The sequence below is a fragment of the Balaenoptera ricei genome, chromosome 7 (genome assembly GCF_028023285.1).
Source record: "Balaenoptera ricei isolate mBalRic1 chromosome 7, mBalRic1.hap2, whole genome shotgun sequence".
Lineage (NCBI taxonomy): Eukaryota > Metazoa > Chordata > Mammalia > Artiodactyla > Balaenopteridae > Balaenoptera > Balaenoptera ricei.
The window spans coordinates 56,784,819-56,804,998 of NC_082645.1; the positions used below are offsets into that span (position 1 = coordinate 56,784,819).

At 43.5% G+C, this 20,180-nt stretch overlaps 1 protein-coding gene across 6 annotated transcripts in view; it reads left to right on the plus strand.

Moving 5' to 3' along the window:
- The window catches only part of B3GALT1 (beta-1,3-galactosyltransferase 1), a 593,789-nt gene that overhangs the window by 549,950 nt on the left and 23,659 nt on the right, over positions 1-20,180 (plus strand). For 5 of the 6 annotated variants that reach the window (XM_059927216.1, XM_059927217.1, XM_059927220.1 and 2 more), the window contains one exon: positions 1,431-1,550. The gene's annotated coding sequence lies outside the window, so the exon portion shown is untranslated. Of the gene's footprint in view, positions 1-1,430; positions 1,564-20,180 lie in introns of all 6 variants that reach the window. The other variant, XM_059927221.1, reaches the window with a different exon arrangement.

Genomic DNA, 20,180 nt, shown 5'->3' on the forward strand with positions numbered 1-20,180 from the left:
TTAGCAGACACTAGAACCAGCAGGTGAATCCAGTGGGACCCACTCATGCCTCTGCCCATATCCCTCACTCCCACTTTTCACATCTGGCCATGCTGAGGGACCATCATATTTTAGTCACTTGGCTTTACCCAGAAATCCCGCCATAATATGAATAGTGAGAAGAGAAAATTATACCCCTCATTATGAAGGTTTATATAAATACAGCTTGGGACCCAAGGATCAGATCAACTGGAAACAGCTTCTGATTGGCTTCTAGTCTGTTATGCAGACAGGTCTGATCAGATTCAGCCAGTCTTAAGAGTGGTCACGAGTCGTAAATGAAAGGGACGAGGCTCATGCCCAGAAAGCCCAGCTCTGCCACTAATGAGCTGAGTGTCTTTGCACAGTGGCTTCAGCCCTCTGGATCCTTCTTCATCACTGGAAATTAAAGATGTTGCCCTACATCTTAGATCTCATGGCTACTCAGGAGCTAAACCTAACCCTCGGGTGGGCTTTGGCTTTAGCTGTTTGACCTGCACAAAGTTTTGTTTTGTTTAATTGAATTCTTTTTTTTTTTTTTTTTTTTTAATTTATTTATTTTTGGCTGTGTTGGGTCTTTGTTTTTTTTTGTGTTTTTTTTTTTTAAGAAATTCACGTTCTTTTATTTATTTATTTATTTATTTATGACTGTGTTGGGTCTTCGTCTCTGTGCGAGGGCTTTCTCTAGTTGCGGCAAGTGGGGACCACTCTTCATCGCGGTGCGCGGGCCTCTCACCGTCGCGGCCTCTCTTGTTGCGGAGCACAGGCTCCAGACGCGCAGGCTCAGTAATTGTGGCTCACGGGCCCAGTTGCTCCGTGGCATGTGGGATCTTCCCAGACCAGGGCTGGAACCCGTGTCCCCTGCATTGGCAGGCAGATTCTCAACCACTGCGCCACCAGGGAAGCCCTGTTTAATTGAATTCTATAATATAAATTCAAAAGGTTTCACCTAAAAATCTGTGTTTCTGTCTTCCCTTGAGAACCTGAAGTCATGGCATTTTTGAGCCTGTTTTTCCTTATGGCATCAAGGGAAGCTCACGTCTGTGGGGCAGACGTGAGCTGTGGCTGCCAGCTTCAGATGGGACCTGTGCTCACCAGTTGAGCATGGCTCTACCACTTCCTGCTGTCTCACACCCAGTCTGCTTCCTCTCTTACCCTACCTGCCTAGTCTTGTAGGAATATAGGTTCGCAATCCTAGGACCAGCTCTGATGTTTATTTGTTCATTCATTTATTATTTTTTTATTTGGTCAATGTCTGTTCAATGCTTACCTACTTGCCATTCTGTGTATCATGCTTATAGTCTAAATACAAAGTTTTCTTTTTAAATGACAGCACTTCTGCCTTCATTTCTCAGAGACTGATCAATTTCCATTGTTTCTAAAGTGTTCTTTCTTCTTCTCTATCCACCTAGGAGCCTGCAGTTTGCTAAGCAGCAGCTTCTCCTGGCATGAGACACTGCAGATCTCCTCACCAGACAGGCTGAGACTATGCTCTGTGCCCTGCACCTGGAGTAAGAAGAAGAACAAGCAAGGTTGGTCCAACAGGTGGGAGAAGGACGCACTGCTCAGTTAGGTAGCCCACCATCACTGTGGAAAAATCATAGCAATTCCGTAAAATCAGACATCAACATCTAAGAACTCATGAGTAGAGAAAAAAATTTATTTTTCTTTTATTAATATTTATCTATTATGATTTATAAAATAACCTTACCATAAATGCATTGTTCCTGAATGATACAGGAGGAAAAAACTGATAGCTAAAAAAAGTATCTTTTTTTAAAAATTCATATTCACAAGTGTCTATGAAACCTTTGACTGATTTTAGTGATAGCCTCTTTTAAAATGAAATATTGAGGAACTAAAGTATGCCTTAGGTGACCTGAGACAATGCCTATTTAAAATCCCATTTCTCCAAGGTCATAGCTAATGGATTCTTGAATTTTCTTTGCTGAAATAACCTTGTCCCACAGGCAATTGTACTTCAATTATTTCTCATTTTGCTTGAAAATAGTAGTATGTCATATAGGAAATGATGGTATAGTTATAAAAAGTGTCTAAAATAACAATTAATCATTAAAACGTTTTTATTTAAAATGACAAAAAGCAAAGACAAACACTCAGAATATTCCTTCATACACCAACTTTTTGCTCTAAATAATACACTAAGTTTATAAAAATGATTGCAGCCTTCCTGGAGTGTGGCTCGGGAAATGAAGCACCACACTGACAAGAGGTAACTTGAACCATACTTTTATCTTTCCCACCATCACCTCTGTGATTTGGGCCAATAACTTAATCTCTCTAAACTACAGTTTCCTGGCCCATGAAGTGGACAGTTAAGTGCCTTCTAAACACCAGGTTCAGTTTGACAGTGAAGCACAACTGTGAGTGCAGGGCAAGGAGGTAGCTCTGAGCTAATTCCCTGCAAGGTAATTTGTCAAAAGCAAATTCAACAAAATGCCCATTCACCAGATTCCTCTCTTCTTTTCAATATTTACAAAGTTTACAGCACTGTGCATTGGATATGTTGGTTTTCGCCGCCTTTGGAGATTCCCGTGAGGCTTTAGTTGAGAGTTTCCCAATTGCTAACAGCATTGGAAGGAATGCCCAGTTCATCTTCGCCTTGCCCCCCCTCCCCATTGTGTGGAGAGAGGATCCCCTGATAAGGAGCGATGGAGAGGCATCAGCACCCAGCCAAAAAGGGCCTCGACAGAGACGTGACATTATCACCATAAGGATTCTCCAAATTCAAGACAAATAGATTCAGTATTTAACTATATTAGGTTGATTAACCATTTTTGAGAGCTGTTTCATGGAATTAGCCTGCTGACATGGTCCTTCCTCTTAGGGATCTTATAGCTCAATGGAGGAAAACAAAACCAAAACAGAAAATAAATAAATAATACAATTAAGGATTGGGATAAGCACTATGGAAAACAAAAGGGACGCTAAGGCAGTGGAGAGCTAGAACTTGCTTCCTAAAGGGTGATTATGGGAGGTGTGAGAGTCGAGGGTTCCATTCCCTTCCCTTTCCTGGTACGGGATAGGATTGCATTGGCTTGGTCTCCCTGGGGTTCCGTGGGCTATAGGATCTGATCTGGCTCATCAGTTGTGCCTAGAAATGATATGTGTCACATCCACGCTGGAGCATCTAAGTGTTGTTGCTCTTCCTTGTGGCAATCTGACAAGTGTTGTGGTCCAAGATGTGGTTGCTCCCTTAACCTGGAACTTGTGTGACTTCAAAGAACAGAGCGCCTTCCACCAACCCACAACATGGCTGCATTATAGTAAATCAGGAAAAAGTAGCGAATAATCTTTAGAGTTCCTTCTACTCTCTCAACTCTTGCCTGTTCTGGCTCTGAGGCTATTCTCATATTTATATTCCTGGCAATGCTTTAAGATAGATTAAGTAGCTTGACTCTAAGTGCCTTTGATTTGTTTACACAAATCAAACCCTCATGTTTTATCTCTCGCCTCTGGATTATGACCGTTTTTATCAAGAACTTGGCATGTGGGTTATTGATATGATAATGCAATCCTAATGCTGTCTCAGAAGGTGAGGGCCTCTATCCTTTCAGTCAATACTGAGATGCACTTGTTTATATAGGCCATTCATTGCTGAGCTGAGACTTGGGATGAGCAGCCCACAGCATTTTGCATTTGAATAATATGTAATATTGTGCAATTTTTAAGCTCTCAGCTTTTCATATCAATTTCTAATATTCCAGCAACAGAATCTAGGGAAAAGCCCACATTTTCACAGGACTCGTCACAGCCCATTTAATGTGTATGTAAGAGAGACTGTCTTTTGCACTGAAGATCTTTTTTGAAACCAAAACGAGAACCCCTTAGCGAAAAACGAATTGCGTGAGATGCAGTTTATCTTCTTTGCAAGCAAAAAAGAGCTGAGTCAACCCTCCTGGGATTTGACAACTTAGGTATTTCTTTATCCCTGACACTGCTCAGATAGAGCCACTGATATTATAACTGCCTTTACTGAGGTTTGGTGGACTTAGAGGAAGTACATCCATCTGATATTACAGTCATTCTTGTACAGTGTTTAAAGTCTTAAGGATTTTTATTGAGGTGAATGAAATCCTGCTTAAGAAAAAATTGAAGAAGGGAAGGGAAATGGATCTAGAATAAAAACGGGGTCCTTAATATAGTTCAGGCTCAGTGCTAAGTGCTTTCATTTGTATTACCCCCATACCATGGAGGCAGTAGCCCAGAAAGGTTATGATCACCCAGCAAATGACTGGCAGACCAAAGAAGGAACAGAGGTCTTCTCCCTCTCAAGACCCGTCTCTTTCCTCTCTACCGCTAGAGAGGAAAAAGTCTAGAGTGTAAAAGTCTACCTATACCATCACCATAGTTAAATGTAAAATGGCCAAGTCCTGCATTTCTGTAATCTCCAGAGTTGTCCTCTAAAAGATAAATACTAGATGACTCCTGATTTATTATATTTATTACATATCTAGGTTCAGAAGGGCCTCTAAACAGAGCTGGTTGTAATAAGCTATGCTCCACTAATTGTATTTCTTCCCTTTGTTCGGCCTCATCCTGTATAATTAGCACCGTCTTGAAAATAGAAGTTTTCTGTGACATTCAAATTCTTACACAGCACACCCTCTAATTATTTCATATCTTCACATTAGGGACTAAGATACTCATGATGGAGGGGGTAATTCTGTTTGTTATTTAATTAGTTATAGAGGAGTTCAGGAAAACCAAGAAAAAGAGATTACTGAAATAATTTCTACTTGACTCTCAGATTTTTTCTCACAGCCTTACTCCCTCCTGGCCTCAGACCTCATCATTTTTGATACCAGTGTTAGTTATGCCTAGAATCTCTTTCTATTAAAAACTTACCTATCCTTCAAGATCTACTCAAAATCCTCTCCTTCGCAGGCCTTTCCAGATGTCCACCATTAAAATTAAGCTCCATCTTCCATACCCCAGGGCACTAATCTTTTTTTTTTTTTTTTATTTATGGCTGTGTTGGGTCTTCATTTCTGTGCGAGGGCTTTCTCCAATTGCGGCAAGCGGGGGCCACTCTTCATCGCGGTGCACGGGCCTCTCACTATCGCGGCCCTTCTTGTTGCGGAGCACAGGCTCCAGACGCGCAGGCTCAGTAATTGTGGCTCACGGGCCCAGTTGCTCCGCGGCATGTGGGATCCTCCCACACCAGGGCTTGAGCCCGTGTCCTCTGCATCGGCTGGCAGATTCTCAACCACTGTGCCACCAGGGAAGCCCCCAGGGCACTAATCTTATAGCATCTCTCTGCTTTGTATTATAGGGATGGGAAGTAGGGCAGAGATGGCTGGTGACTTACTCAGATTTCTTCCCGGGCATAAAACTAGACAGCATGTCCTTGCCTACCTTAAGAGTTGGGTGTGGGCTTCCCTGGTGGCGCAGTGGTTGGGAGTCTGCCTGCTAATGCAGGGGACACGGGTTCGAGCCCTGGTCTGGGAAGATCCCACATGCCGCGGAGTGGCTGGGCCCGTGAGCCACAACTGCTGAGCCTGCGCGTCTGGAGCCTGTGCCCCGCAGCGGGAGGGGCCGCGATGGTGAAAGGCCCGCGCACCGCGATGAAGAGCGGTCCCCGCACCGCGATGAAGAGTGGCCCCCGCTTGCCGCAACTGGAGAAAGCCCTCGCACGAACCGAGGACCCAACACAGCCAAAACTAAATAAATAAATAAATAAATAAATAAAGTAGCTATAAAACGCAGCTTTAAAAAAAAAAAAAAGAGAAGCTTCCTTCTTAAAAAAAAAAAAAAAAAAAAAAAAAGAGTTGGGTGTGATCAGATGATGAATTTCTAGTAATGGAATGCAAGTGGAATTTCTAGTAATGGAGTACAAGTGGCCCCCTTTTGGGGCCAGGATTTGTAGGAGGTAGGTTGCTCCATGCTTGCTCTCCCCTGTTGACATCTGCATGAGAGAAGCCTGATGCCCTCAGAGATGGAGGGAGCTGGGGCTCCTGGATCACCAGGTGGAAAGCTTTCTGGCCAAACAGGAACAGCCTCATTAGGTTGAACAAGAAATAACCATCTATAATGTTAAGCTTGGAAATTTAGGGTTTATTTATTACATCAGCTAGTATGGACATACCTACCACCGTGTGTGCATGTTTGTAAGTGTGTGTCTGTGTGTGTGTGACTCCCTGTATTTCAGAAGCCTCAAAAGGACTGGAAGCTGTGAGCAAAGTTAAACTAAATAGATGCCTTATTTGGAAATGGAGCAGATGGTCATCAAAATGAAGAGTGGAGGGGTCTCTAAAACATCTCTAGTATTGGGAATGCCATTTTCTCATTTACCAGAAGCTGTCTAGAATTTTGAAAATAATCTCATAGGCGACCAATTTAGGGTAGAGAATGAAAGGGATACCCAGGTAGTTCCTATATTAAAATGTGTCCTAGTTCATTACTCATTCAAACATTCATCATTCTTTCAATCAACAAGTAGGTTATTCAACACATTCTATATGCCAGGCAGTCCTCTAACAGTTGTGATCAATCACAGACTTGCCCCCAGCTCACTCCAAATACACAGTCCACATATCCAGCAAGTCATCACACTACTGAAGTTGGACTCAGCTTCCCACCCAGGTTTTCAGGTTCCTCGTCTATAATAGAGAATAATAATATTATCTACTTCTCAGATTGTGTTGTAGTTTTAATTAGACAATTATTTAAATATAAGGACTGTAAAATTTTTAGCACTGTGCTTCACACTTGAACTTGATAAGCATTCAATAAATCCTAGCTGCTATTACTCCTGTTAATTTAGATTAATACTATGAGATTGTATAACAAAAAAATCTGACCAGACTGAGAGAGGGTGTGTGGAATACAATTTCCCCTTCGAAGTGATTCCTGATATGAGAGTTGAGAGGTTGGGAATAATGTTCCACATTTAAAAAAATAAAAACAGTATGTGCAAAGGACCAGCGATGAAGCATTTTTGAGGAACTGAAAACAGTAAGAGTAACGGAGTACAGAGAGCAAGGAGGAAAGTACTGCAGGATAAGACCGTGCAGAGCCTTGGGAACCACCATGTAGCTACGCTAAGAATTTGGTCTTCTTCCTAGCACAAGAGAAAGTCATTGAATGGGTTCAAATGGGTAGTGGCAAAGAATGATAAGATCATCTTTATTTTTTAGAAAGATCATTGTGGCTGGAATGCAGAGGTAGACCACTTGATAAGTTATCATTGGAGTCAAGATAAGAAATGCCCATAGGTTGGGTATGGTGGTGGCAGTGGAGATGGAGAGAGGTTATAAGGTATGAAAAATTTCTGAAGTGACATTGGTAGGACACGGTGATGGATTAAGTATAGAACTGAGGGGGAGAGAACTGTTAAGAATGGCTTCTGGTCTTTCAGATAGATACGGGCACATTTCACAGAGATAGAGAACCCTAAAAGAGGATCAGGGTTGCAAGATCATGAATTTACCTTTGTTCATGCTGCATTCAGGTGCCCCTCAGATATCCAGGAAAACACGCCAAGTACACAGTTGGATGTACAGGTCTGGAGCTCCTTAGATACGTCTGAGCTAGAGTGTGAATTTAAGAGTTATTGGCATATAGATAACAGATGAGGCCAAGAGCAGGAGAAATTTGCTTAGAAAATGGGCAAAACTTAAACTGAGAAGAAAAGAGGGCCTAGAACCCAGCCTGGAGGAACTTGTTAGCAAAGGAGGCTCTATTAAGCAGGGTTCTCAAGACAAACAGAACAATAGGATGTGTGTGTGTATTAGAAGAGTATTATAAAGAATTGGCTTAAGTGATTGTGGAAGCTTTGTAAGTCCAAAATCTGATAGGGGAAGCCAGCAGGATGGAGACTCAGGAAAGAGTTGCAGTTTGAGTCTGAAGACAGTCTGCTGGAAAACGAGGATCAGTCAACATGGTAGATCAAGTCCAAAAGCAGTCTTCTGGAGCATTCCCTCTAGCTCGAGGAAGATCAGCCTTTTGACCTATTCAGGACTTCATCTAATTGAATGAGCCCCACCCCTCCGTATACACACATACACACACACACACTGTGGGCAACAATCTGCTTTACTCAAAGTCCACTGATTTAAATGTAAGTCACATCCAAAACACCCTCACAGGAACATCCAGAATAATGTTTCACCAAATATCTGGGCACCATGGTCCGGCCAAGTTGACCCACAAAATTAATCATCACAGAGATAGACAAGAAAAGCAGACATAGTGATTGTTTCTCAGGCTCTATAGTAGTTGCTAGGAATACAGTCTACATCATGGTTTACAGTCTGACCTCAGGGGCCAGACAGCTGGGTTTAAATCCTAACTTTGCTTTTTACTTACCCTGTGGCCTTAGGCAAGTTATTCAACGACTCCATGACTTATCTTTAAAATGGGCACAGAATTACCCACCTCTGATGGTTGTAAAAACTGAATCAGTTAAAAAACAAAGGGCTTAGAAAACTGAGTGAACATAGTAAGTGCTCAATAAGCATTTGCTCTTATTTTTAAGGCAGACATGGTCTTTTTCCCGTGAAGTGACAGGAAGCATCACAAGCAGATGACAATGTCAAGGAAGGAAAATGCAGCAGAAACACCCGACCTCATCTCAGATGAGGGCCTGATCTAGAGAAGGAGGAGACGGCCATCCCACTTCAGTGCTTTAGAGAATTCTGGAACTTGCCCATCCTTTTTTCTCCATGTGAAGATACCTGCCACGTGAATGGCTTGTGAACGTGTGAAATAAGCCCCTCCTTCACTCTTTCCTGATAAGGCCCTAAAGGACACCCTGTTCAAATACAGATGTTACCTAAAGCACTGTCAGTACCAGCCTCAATAGCTTGAGGTGGATTCCTTCTTGGAGAAACTACTCAGGTTCTAATGGAACATTGTCTTTGTTCAACTGAGGCAGGCCTGGGGAGGCTCTTGGAAGCTAGGAAGTAGCTGGGGAGACAGAAGAAGACAGATGGGAAGGAAAGGGGAGGGAAGGAACAAGGGGGGTGTTAAGAGAAAGTCAGAGGACAGCAGGACCCACACCTGGGATTTCCCCTGGTGTTCACTCTCCTCCGGGCCTTGCGCCCTTTCATGCCTGGGGCCCCTTGAAATATTTTCCCAAATCCTTTACCTCCTTGCTTTAAATAAGTATTCATTTTAAGGTTTGTGTTTTATTTTTTCCCTACTATGGGCCAAAGTAGTTTTCCAGAGAGAGGCTACCAGTAGAAGACAAGTGTGTTGCTAATTCCACATTATCATATTCAGAGTACAATGTAAATACTTTTTCCCTTAGGACATGCTTTTCATTTCCACTTCTGAATGGCAATCACCCCTTTTCTCTGCCCTCCCCAGGGCGGTTGTTCAGGAAGCAGAGCACCCTTGACCCCAGCCCCTGTAGCAACTGGAGAAATGGTGACTGTGCATTTGCCCCTCCGTCTTTGTCCCAGGCTTGGGCAGAGGGTCTGTGCAATAGCACTTGGATCCACTCTCTAATCTCTTTAGACATTACTGAGGTGTTCGATGTAATACCCTGCTTGTAATTCAGTATCCACTGTGAGTTTGGCACGTTGTTTTATTTTTCTTTCTAAATGAAATACTGGTAAAGATCTTGGACCATGACTAATTCAGAGCTAATTTCGTATGTTTTGCCTGTGATTCCTTCTGTTTCAGTCCTGCAAGCTAAGGCTTAATTTAGGCACTTCTTTTTTTTTTTTTTTTTCTATTTATTTATTTATTTTTGGCTGTGTTGGGTCTTGGTTGCTGGGCGCGGGCTTTCTCTAGTTGCGGTGAGCAGGGGCTACTCATTGCAGTGGCTTCTCTTGCTGCGAAGCACAGGCTCTAGGCACGCGGGCTTCAGGAGTTGTGGCATGTGGGCTTCAGGAGTTGTGGCACGTGGGCTTCAGGAGTTGTGGCTCACAGGCTCTAGAGTGCAGGCTCGGTAGTTGTGGCGCACAGGCTTAGTTGCTCCGCGGCATGTGGGATCTTCTGGACCAGGGCTCGAACCCGTGTCCCCTGCATTGGCAGGTGGATTCTTAACCACTGCACCACCAGGGAAGCCCCTAGGCACTTCTTTTTATTTAGACAGAGATTGGGGCCCTGCAGTTTCCCTCAACATGGGCTTTTCTGAACGTTCTTCAGCTGGGCAGAGTTGCAGGCCCACCTGCATTTGGTTCCTACATTTCTCAGTGACATGGCATGTCCCTGAGTGGCATGGCCTCGGTCACACAGCTGGGAATGGGTTGTCCCTTGACTCCCAGGCTTGTGTTCTGCCCACTCTCCAGTCTGCCCTCCAGGGCTCACAGCACGCTCTCTCACGCCTGAAAACCTGTGAGGTTTTCCCTTAGGCCCCCAGAGCCCTGGGAAAAGGAATTGGCAGGAAGGGCAGGAGCCAGTGTCCTACGGTCGCTGATGGTTGTCTTCCAGAGCAGCTCCCCAGGCAGCTGAGCCAGAGCTGAGGAAGAGGAGACCCAGGAGATACCGGGGTACCTACATTCTAGCTCAGTGGCCTGTTGCTTCTTTCTGGCCCTGTGGAGGTCTCTGAGTCCCAAACCCTCAAAGAACCTCAAGGAAACTGATTAGGAGATGCCCTGTCAGGAATGAGGTGAGGGTAAGGAAGGAGGTGCTGGTCTGGTACAAAGTGAGCCTCAGAGAAGGGGTGAAGTTCAGGGACGGGGTGAGAGCCAGGGATGCCGGTAGCACACAGCAATATTGGTCAGTAAAGCACATGGTTTTACGCTGTAGTCTACCAAGTGTCCTCCACACCAAAACGACCATGCTTCACATTCAGAGGTGCAACCCCAGGCCCCAAGGACACTGAAGTGACAAAATATACAGAAGTCAAGATTCGGACACCAAAACAATTTGTGCCTCTTTCCTGTGCCCGGTGCCTCACAGGTCATCTCATTTGTTGCTCAAGACAGCCCTGCAAGTAGGTGTTTGCTCGTTCACCTGACGATTGAGGACAGCTGAGGAAACGAGGGTCCGGAGAGTGAGGTACACGGAACGACACAGATGACACTTTCAGGACGCAGGGTGCAAGATGGTCCATTTAGTCACAAAGAACAAAACAGGGTGTAGTGCTTCTGCCCCTAAAGGCCGAGCACATGGTCAGCTGGGCATCTGACGAGCTCCTCAGTCACTGTGCTCCCGGCCACAGGTCCCCTCAGTCCCCCCGGACTAGGGGGCTGGATTGGCCTAGACTGGCACCCAGGTGAGACTGGGTGAGCCACAAGAAGCAAGCAGCGCCTGCCATGCGCAGATGGGGCCTGAGGAGCAGGGAGCCAGGCATATGTTCTGCAAATAACGCTCACCCTGCCCTCTCTCTGGCTACAGACCTGGCCCTTCCCCTTCACTGCAGGGCTGCTGCCCGGGAGTTGGCTTTTCTGATGCTGTGTTTGTTTATGGCCTTGGATGCACCGTAACCAAAGTCCGTCTCAAGCTGTGCCTCAGCCACTGAGCAGACTGGAATGGAAACTGGGACATTGTACAATTCCTAGGTTAAAAAAAAAAAGAAAAAAAGAGAAGTCCCCAAGGGCAGAAGTTGGGTCAGGGCTGGCCATATCACGGGGTTGCCCTGTCTGTGGCAGGGATTCTCAGTGGATTTCACTTAGCCCTGGAGAGACAGCACAAACGGATGCACAGAAAAGGCATCTCCAGGAAGCAAAGGTGTCACAGCCCAGAGTGGTTGCTCTCTCCCCTGCCCTCCTAGAGTAGTTTTGCTCTTAGCTCTCTACTGCATTTATGATGAAGGACTTATTTCCCGGTCACCTCAACAAACACTTATTCAGCTGTGTGCAGGGCCCCATGCTTACTCACAGCCTGTGACATGTCCAGTGCACCTTTGGCTCCCTGGCACCCAGCCCAGATCCAGAAAGTAGTGGGTGCTCTATAGATATTGGTCAGATAAATTAGCATAAACCATATAGTTCCAGGATTTGTAAAATGCCCTATGATATGAAATGGTCAACAGATCCTCCTTTGCCAATAAAATCTACCTGAGATCACATAAATGGCTTCTCATAACTTCCTAATAGCACAGAATGTCCCTTGGACCTAGTGAAGCAAGTCCAGTGTATGATGAACTGCCTTATAAATTAATGAACACCACCCTTTAGAAAAATGGTCTATTGCATTTGAAATGGCCAGAAATATGATAGGCAGTGGTCATATAGTTGATGTGAAAGCTACCATAGTGGTTCCTGATATTTTTTCTATTACAGTCCACATAGGAGATGAATTTCTCATGGGTCACGCACCCACAACAGGATAGCCAAACCACACCCCTTCTTTGTCTTGCAGGAAAGTAAATCCAAATGCAAGTGAGTAAAATCAGTGTCTTTACGAGAATAAACTTGAATCTGCTCTAATTTTAAAAATTGAACCCCAATTATGGGCAGCCTTTATTGCGTGCTTACTACATGCTAAGCATTGTGCCATGAGCTTTGCATATACGATCCTCTTTGAGTTAGGAACAACCCTGCACAGTTGGTTCTATAGAATCTTCATCTTGTAGATTAGGAAACAGAGGCTGATGGAGTTTACACAGTGTTTCCAAGGCTAATATATGACTAGGACTGAAATCCAAGTCTTTACATTTACACTCACCTGTCTCCAAAATCATCATACTCAAATTTCAACACTTGGTGACTATTATTATAAATTTCCTGTGACATCCCTCACAAATGACTGCCACAATCTGTGTATTCTAACATAGAGAACCTTTTACCACGAATACAGTGCTGCTTCTATCAAAACTGGATTTTGCTCCCTGATTTGAACCCAATTCAATTATTGGAGTCACTTTGGGTCTTAAAAAGCATTAAGGTAATAACCATCTTTTACTGAATGTCTGTTATGTTTTACTCACAAAGTCAGAGATTTTGCAGAAATTATTTCTAATATTATATTCATTATTTCTACTATATTAATCTATGTATATTGTATTATATTAATTAATATTAGATTTCTAATATAACATATGTAGAAAGTGTTATATATAAAGTTGGAGCCGGAGAGAAAAGCCAGGTCCCCACTTGGTTTCATTTCCAGATTCCCAGGGCCTCTGATCTCCCCTTTCCCCACTCTCCGCAAGTCTCAATGGGTGCCTTTCCTCCCCCTTTGTTTCCTTCTTCACTGGCCCATCTCCACCTCTGCTCTCAGCTGAGACTCAGGCCTTGGCTTATTAATGGGCCATGATGAGAGTCTGGGAGAACAGTCCTCAGACGTGTAGGAGTGATACTGAAAACTTGGCCTCGGTGCACTGGTGCCGAATCGAATCTCGGAGACAGAATTTTCGGTGAAGTACAATAGAAAAGAATACCTTTATTGCTTTGCCAGGCAAAGGGGGGGGAACACAGTGAGCTCGTGCCCTGAAAAACTGTGTGTCCCAACCCGGGGGGGATTTGATGAGGCACTTTCTAGCAATGATTCAAGGGCAGGGTTGCTGATAAGAATCAGGGTGTGTGCAGGGCCTGCACTCCTTTCATCTGGCCTCAAGTGGTCTTCTGATGAGTTTCTGTGGTTCCTGTAATCTGGCCTCAGGTGGTCTCTTGAACAACTTCTCTGGTTCCTTTAATCTGGCCTCAGGTGGTCTCCTGATGAGCTTCTGGAGGTTAACAAACTGTGAAGAATGCTGACATCTTCCATTTGTTGGGGGTTTTAGCTCTGTGAAGAGCTCAAAGGTATTGTTATGTGTACCCTTGAGGAGGAACCAGAACCCTGCCCCAAGGCTGCACTATTGTTTCTTGACTGCTCCTCCTGTTGTCTCTGCATCCCCTCCCTTCCCTCATTAGCAACTGTTCCAATCCGCCCTTCGGGACTCAGGGAAGGTCATGGAGGCTGGAGTCTATTCCCTACAAGTAAGAAATGGGGGTCCCACAGGGTCCTGCTTGTTTTCAGGAGGAAGGTGGGAGGACAGGACAGGAAATGTTGGAAAGTGGAGCCCTAGGAGGGGAAGTGTTCCAAAGAGAGGTATAAATCCCCAGTAGGGGAGGGGAGAGTGGGGTGAGAGGTGATGGGCAGGGAGAGAGCGCAGTGGGGGTGAGGCAGCCATCATTCAGGTGAAAATATGGAGGAGGCGGGAGTAGGGGCTATAAGCACCCCAGAGGAGAGGAAAAGGGAAAGGAATCTCCGGAGAGCACTGACGATCTTCCATGAAGGAGAAACTACGCAGAGAGAGAAAAGGCAGCTTTTCCCAGCCCAGGGCTGACATTTGTGTGGGAGCCCTACTGTCAGACAACCAGGTCATTCCCCTGTGACTCTCGCCAATCACCACCCGTGTCTGGAAGCCACGCCCCAGGGAAGTGCCTTCAAGGGCTCAGCAACAGCGACTTCTCTGGAGCCCTCCCTCCTTGAGCAGCCTCCTGAATCACGAGTCTCACTAAGGTCAGGCCTTCCTCACAGACCGGGGAGCAGGGGTCAGCGGTGGCCAGGCTGTTGGGCAAACATTCCATTGTCCAGATTTGGATGAGGAAAGACATGAAACTGGAATGAGATGGAATACGGATCCATTCATGCTTCAAAAACAGGAAAGCGTTGGTCAGGGAGGAAAATCAAGGACGTGTGCGAGTTTTTCCCAGCCACCAGCAAAATGCTACCGCAAATTCGATCAAGGAGTTTGTGCATCCTTTTATTTCAAACTTGCCCATAATTTGAAACCATCAATATCGATATGGGTACCTTGTTCTACATACTTGAAGATGATGCTATCAGTGGTGATTTTTCCTGTGTGCGCATAAAATTAGCAGAAAAGAGTGGTGCACGTCTGGCAGTCTCCTATGTTGTATAAAGAATTGATTTCAAACTGTAGCTGTTTGAAAATAGATAGTACTGAAACCAGGAGTTTGATGTAAAAATAAACAAGGGTTTGTTAATCTGTATTTTCACAAGCAACTGATTTCATCTCTTTGATTTTAAACTCACAAGTCAAAAAGTCAGTCAGTTTGATTAAAAACACATGCACAGTCCAACTGATTTATTGACTGAACTATTCGCTTGAAGGAGCAGTGGTGCAATGGTAAGAGAGGGGGCTTGGAAATCAGGTAGCCTGGGCTCTGGTTTGGGCTCCGTTACACACCCCTTGTAAGAACCTGGGTGACCTCTGAGCTTCAGGACACTCGTACCTGCATCCTGGATTCTGGTGATAATCAAATAGGTAGAAATAATTTTATACACTGGGAAGTTCTCTCCAAAATTCCGTCACTACTATCGATAACTGTCACATAACCCCAAAGCCAAGTATTCATCAATCCTTTGAAATGCTGATACTATATTTGATATACTTACTCATGGGAACTTTCCCATGTCTGACCACTTCCTCTCCTGACCCTCTCCTGTCTGAATCATACTTCCTAACAGTGCCCTCTATTACCAATTTAATTCAGCACCCCTGAAGATAATAAACCCAACTACTGCTCCAGTTAATAGAAATTCTCCTTTCAGTATGGTGCATCTGCTATGACATCTGTTTAAAACCCATGGAGAGGATTCAGTGTTCACAAGCAAATTGAGTAATTACTATGTAATTACACTCCAAATTGTGCAGTCATTGATTTGCTCTCAGAATTCATCTTTTGGACACACTCACTATGACAGCCACCTGGGTTCTTCTAAGATGTGCGGATCTGTTCTTAAAATGGTCAATATAAGGATTTGAGCTAAATTCCTGTGGGTGAAAGATTAGAGTATTATCTCTAGAAAAGAGAAAGTGTTGGAGATGGAAGAAATGAAACTGTGGAAAGGAGATGTTAATAGAGTGAGAAAGAAGAGGGAGGGATATTTTGAAGGCGGACTGTCTAAGTACTTTCTCAGTCATTTCATAAAACCTGTGAAATTGCTAAGCCTTGCCGGCAGGAGAAAACACAAAAGGAAGAGAGATCAGAGATGTAGGATTTCACCCGCTCCATGAAGAGCCCCTCACTAGTGATAAACTGTACCATATGTAGAGAGTAGAGGATTAATGACTTGAGATAGTATCTAGTAGTCCTTGATAACCACCCAGCGTTACCGTGGTTAAAAACTGAGACCTGACACTTGCTACATGGTTACAAAACATAGATCTTTGGTGCTTCCTCTAAATCCATTTTTTAAAAGCCAATCAACAAATGTTTCTCATCCACATGTTATATGGAGTATGAAATAGGTATTAGGCTACAGTCTTGAAACAGCCTGGACTATAAATAAATAAAGCAGCAGCATGGCATAGTGGAAGAAAGGCTAGCTTTAGATCCTTCCTGACTTGAGTTTGAATCCTGGCTCTCCTAAACAGCTGTTGGGTTGAGCCATATGAAACTGCTGATGATCAACCTTTTTTAAGCTACATACATGGCAATTTTGTATGATTCAACCAAAAGGAATTGGAAATGCCTCTTAAATGTTTGAGAATTAGAAAAAATGTTTATAAAATGTTCATAATAAATGTTTGTATAAATGTTTAGAAGTTGTTTATGGTGGAAGGGATGTAGAAACATCCGACCCTTGGTCCCCATTATAAACAACATCATTCCTGTACAGTGGAAATAAGACAAGGTTGTGAAAGTCAAAGCTGTGAAAGCCTCCCTTTTGACCACTGTATATTTAAAAATACAAGTCTCGATAAATATTTAATGAAAGAAATTTTATTAAAATGAGAGGACTCATTTGTTAAAACAAAGGCATTTGCCACTGTACAAACATGCAAATATATATATCCAGCCTCTGAAACCAAAATTCTATGCCAAATGCCCACCTTCAACAAACAGCCTATTAAAATCAGTTACTCTGCAATTCTATTAACATCAAATGGTTCGATTTTAACAGGACAGCACTTTCTGAACATGCACATTTCTCCACAATTTTCAGAAGGTAAGTCCCATTTAAGGATGGGATGCAATTTTACAGAATACAGTATTATAAAAAAAAATGCACACCAAACCACCAGTTACGTTGCTGACGGTTCCTGTTCCTTTCCTTTGGGTGAGGGAGCAGCGGTACTCAGCAGCATGGGGCCGCAGCATCAGAAGCAGCAGCAGGGGAAGAGCTAGCACCATCAGTCAGTTTGCTAAGTAGAGACAAGAAGCAAGTTCAATGGAGCAGAAAGGCCCCTGCCTCTGTGGAATTGATGGAGAGAAGGAATGTGATTGGTTTCCTAAAGGGCAGGCAGAGGGGTGATGGGTAATTTTACCTCCCCCTCACTAAACATGCCTGTCTATCAGAGATGAATCAACACCTTAGATTACACATTATGCAAATGACAGTGGCAGTTTGGCACCTAATGGTCTCCTGCCAGAGTTTAGATTCATCCCCACTGTTGTCTGTGAAAAGTGAAAATAAACATGTTTCCCCCTTCCCCTCCCTGGCTTCCTTGTCCTTGAAATACAGCTTCCTCCAAGCCCGCGGCTCAGAGGCTTAGCTATATGGCCATGGCCATGTCTCCTTGCAGAGGTTATGAGCTCAAAACTCCCAGACTAGGAAATTAATTTAACGAAAACAAAAATAGAAGCACCAATGACTCTTGGAGATCATAGAGTGAAGCTCTCAAGGAAATTCAGTTCCTTAAACTAAATTCAGAAATACCCTGAAAGTGTTTCAATGCCAATGAGTCAGAAAAAAACCACTAACCAAAGGGAGCTACTTCCTGATTTGCTCATTGAAAACTAATTCTGGGCAACAATGGAACAACTATGTGTGCCATAAACTCTTCTTTTCCCCCAAAATTGAAAAGGGCATGTCTTAATCTGGGGAAAGGAGAGCCAGAAGTTACTGATCTACCCTCACCTAAGTACTCTAAAAGAGAATTGATTTGACTATCCCCCACCAAGTCTCAGGGTAGAACTGGAAGATAGACACTGAAATTATAGGAATAGCTAGTCTGTACATGAAATATGACATCTTTAAGTGAACATGATCAGATTCTAGTACAAATTCCCAAGGGATTCTAGAAACTTTTCCTGTACCTCCTAAGATACATTCATATCTAAGATGTGATTTATCCCTGAGGTAGATGATTGTCTTAAAGCACCTTTTAAGACTATTTCCAACATTGAAATTTAGACTGTAAGGATGAAATTGGAATTTTTAACAAAACAAGCTCAGTGTTGAACTTCTATATCTGTGAAGAGTTGAACTCTTGTGGAGTGGATTATTAACTAAAAAGAGAACTTTAAAAAAAAAAAAAAGAGAACTTTGCTGGACAAAATAGGGTGTGCTGGTCACCATTTCAAAAACAGTCTCTAACACAGGTAAGAACTATTAAAAAAAAAAAAAAAGAGAGAGAGAGAGAATGAGTTCAGGGCAATGGTGTTCTTGTGGGTCATAGGATCATTATACCTACTCAGACTAAAAGGAGTGGCCATTTTGTTTAATGAAGACGTAGTGGGTGTAACAGTCTTCCATATAAACACTTGTACCCACAGTGGAAAACTTAAGCTTAAAGTCAATAAATAGATACCACTCAAATGGAGCCTAGATTTTTCTTTATAGAGTCAGCCCTGTCTGAATAATGATCTTCTCAGTGAGCATCCTTTGTAAGTGCACAAGGTGGGAAGATAAAGAAAGACTGACTTACCCTGGCTTGTCCATCCTTGAAAGGTGCCATGTGGCCTCTTTTCCAGAGGATAACAAGGCTCTTAAAAGAATCAGAGACCCGAGTTCTAGCTTTGGATACCACCGGTTCTTTTACTTATGTCACAAATGGTTCATCTCTCTACAGACTTTCTCCCTGTAAAATGAAGTGACTAAACGTTGAAATCCTTTTTATGCAAGAAACTCCACTGCTGCCTTACGTTCTGTCATTCATTCACCAAGAATGACAACTTGATAAATACAGTTGACCCTTGAGCAACACAGGTTTGAACTGTACAGGTCCACTTACATGTGGGTATTTTTCAATAAATATAGTGTATTTTCTACATTAACTGTTTGGAAAAGTTTGTGTTCAATTAGAGATCATGATATGTGAAATCACAAGAACGAGGGTTTGAGTCCTGATTGTATCCAAACTGTTTATCAGTTCCTTTGTTTTTGAGGCAGAGATAGCAGTACGTGGATTTTGGATTTTGCCCGGGAGTCAGCACCCCTCACCCTTGAATTGTTCAAAGGTCAACTCTGTACTTATGTGATACTCAGAACCTCCTTGAACAGTTTTTTAAAAAAGCTTTTCAAAAACGCTACTCCAGAGCAATCTCCTCTGTCCAGTGTTAGAACACAATATGGATCAGTGCAAGGTCTTCACCCTTAAGACAAGGTCGGCTTTTGTAGTTCATTCACATCTGATATTTGATTGTTGTAAGCCACATTGGTGTCTGAATGGAGACCAAAAATTTGAGATAGTGTCTTTCTATGCCTTTAGGATAAGAAACACAGTGATGGGATTAAACCTCCAGTTTGGCAAATTCCCCAGAGACCCTGAGATTATATGGCTACTCTTTCACATTCTCCCATTAGCAAATCTGGCCACAGTGGCACTACCACACTTGCTGAGCCGCTTCTGCAAATGTACAAATAAAACGTATCAGGGACTTCCCTGGTGGTGCAGTGGTTGAGAATCTGCCTGCCAATGCAGGGGATACGGGTTCGAGCCCTGGTCTGGGAAGATTCCACATGCCGCGGAGCAACTAGGCCCGTGAGCCACAACTACTGAGCCTGTGCGTCTGGAGCCTGTGCTCCGCAACAAGAGAGGCCGCGATAGTGATAGGCCTGCGCACCGCAATGAAGAGTGGCCCCTGCTTGCCACAACTAGAGAAAGCCCTCGCACAGAAACGAAGACCCAACACAGCCAAAACTAAATAAATAAATTAATTAACTAAGAAAAAAAAATGTATTAAATAAAACGTATCAGGCATCTAATGAGGACCAAAGGCCCGTTCCAGCCTCCCCCTTTTCCTAATAGTGGGTGAGAAGCTATATCAGGCTTGATTTTTAGCCAGTAGCCACTGAAGCCCGGTTCCTAATTAGGAAAGTAAAATGCCCCTGACAAAGATACAAGAAATCCAAATGTCTACTACAGTAGTACAGATCTTGAGATTCTGTATTTGCTGCCAAGAGAATATCTCAGGGAGCAGGAAAAATATGGGAAACCACAGGAAATAAGGATGAAAGGCTAATGTATTTAAGTAACTTTCCCTACTCTAATGTTTCCTTTAAAATATAACTGTCTTTTTGGGGAGTTTTCTTTGGCTTGTTTTTGCTTAATTAAGCACAGAAAC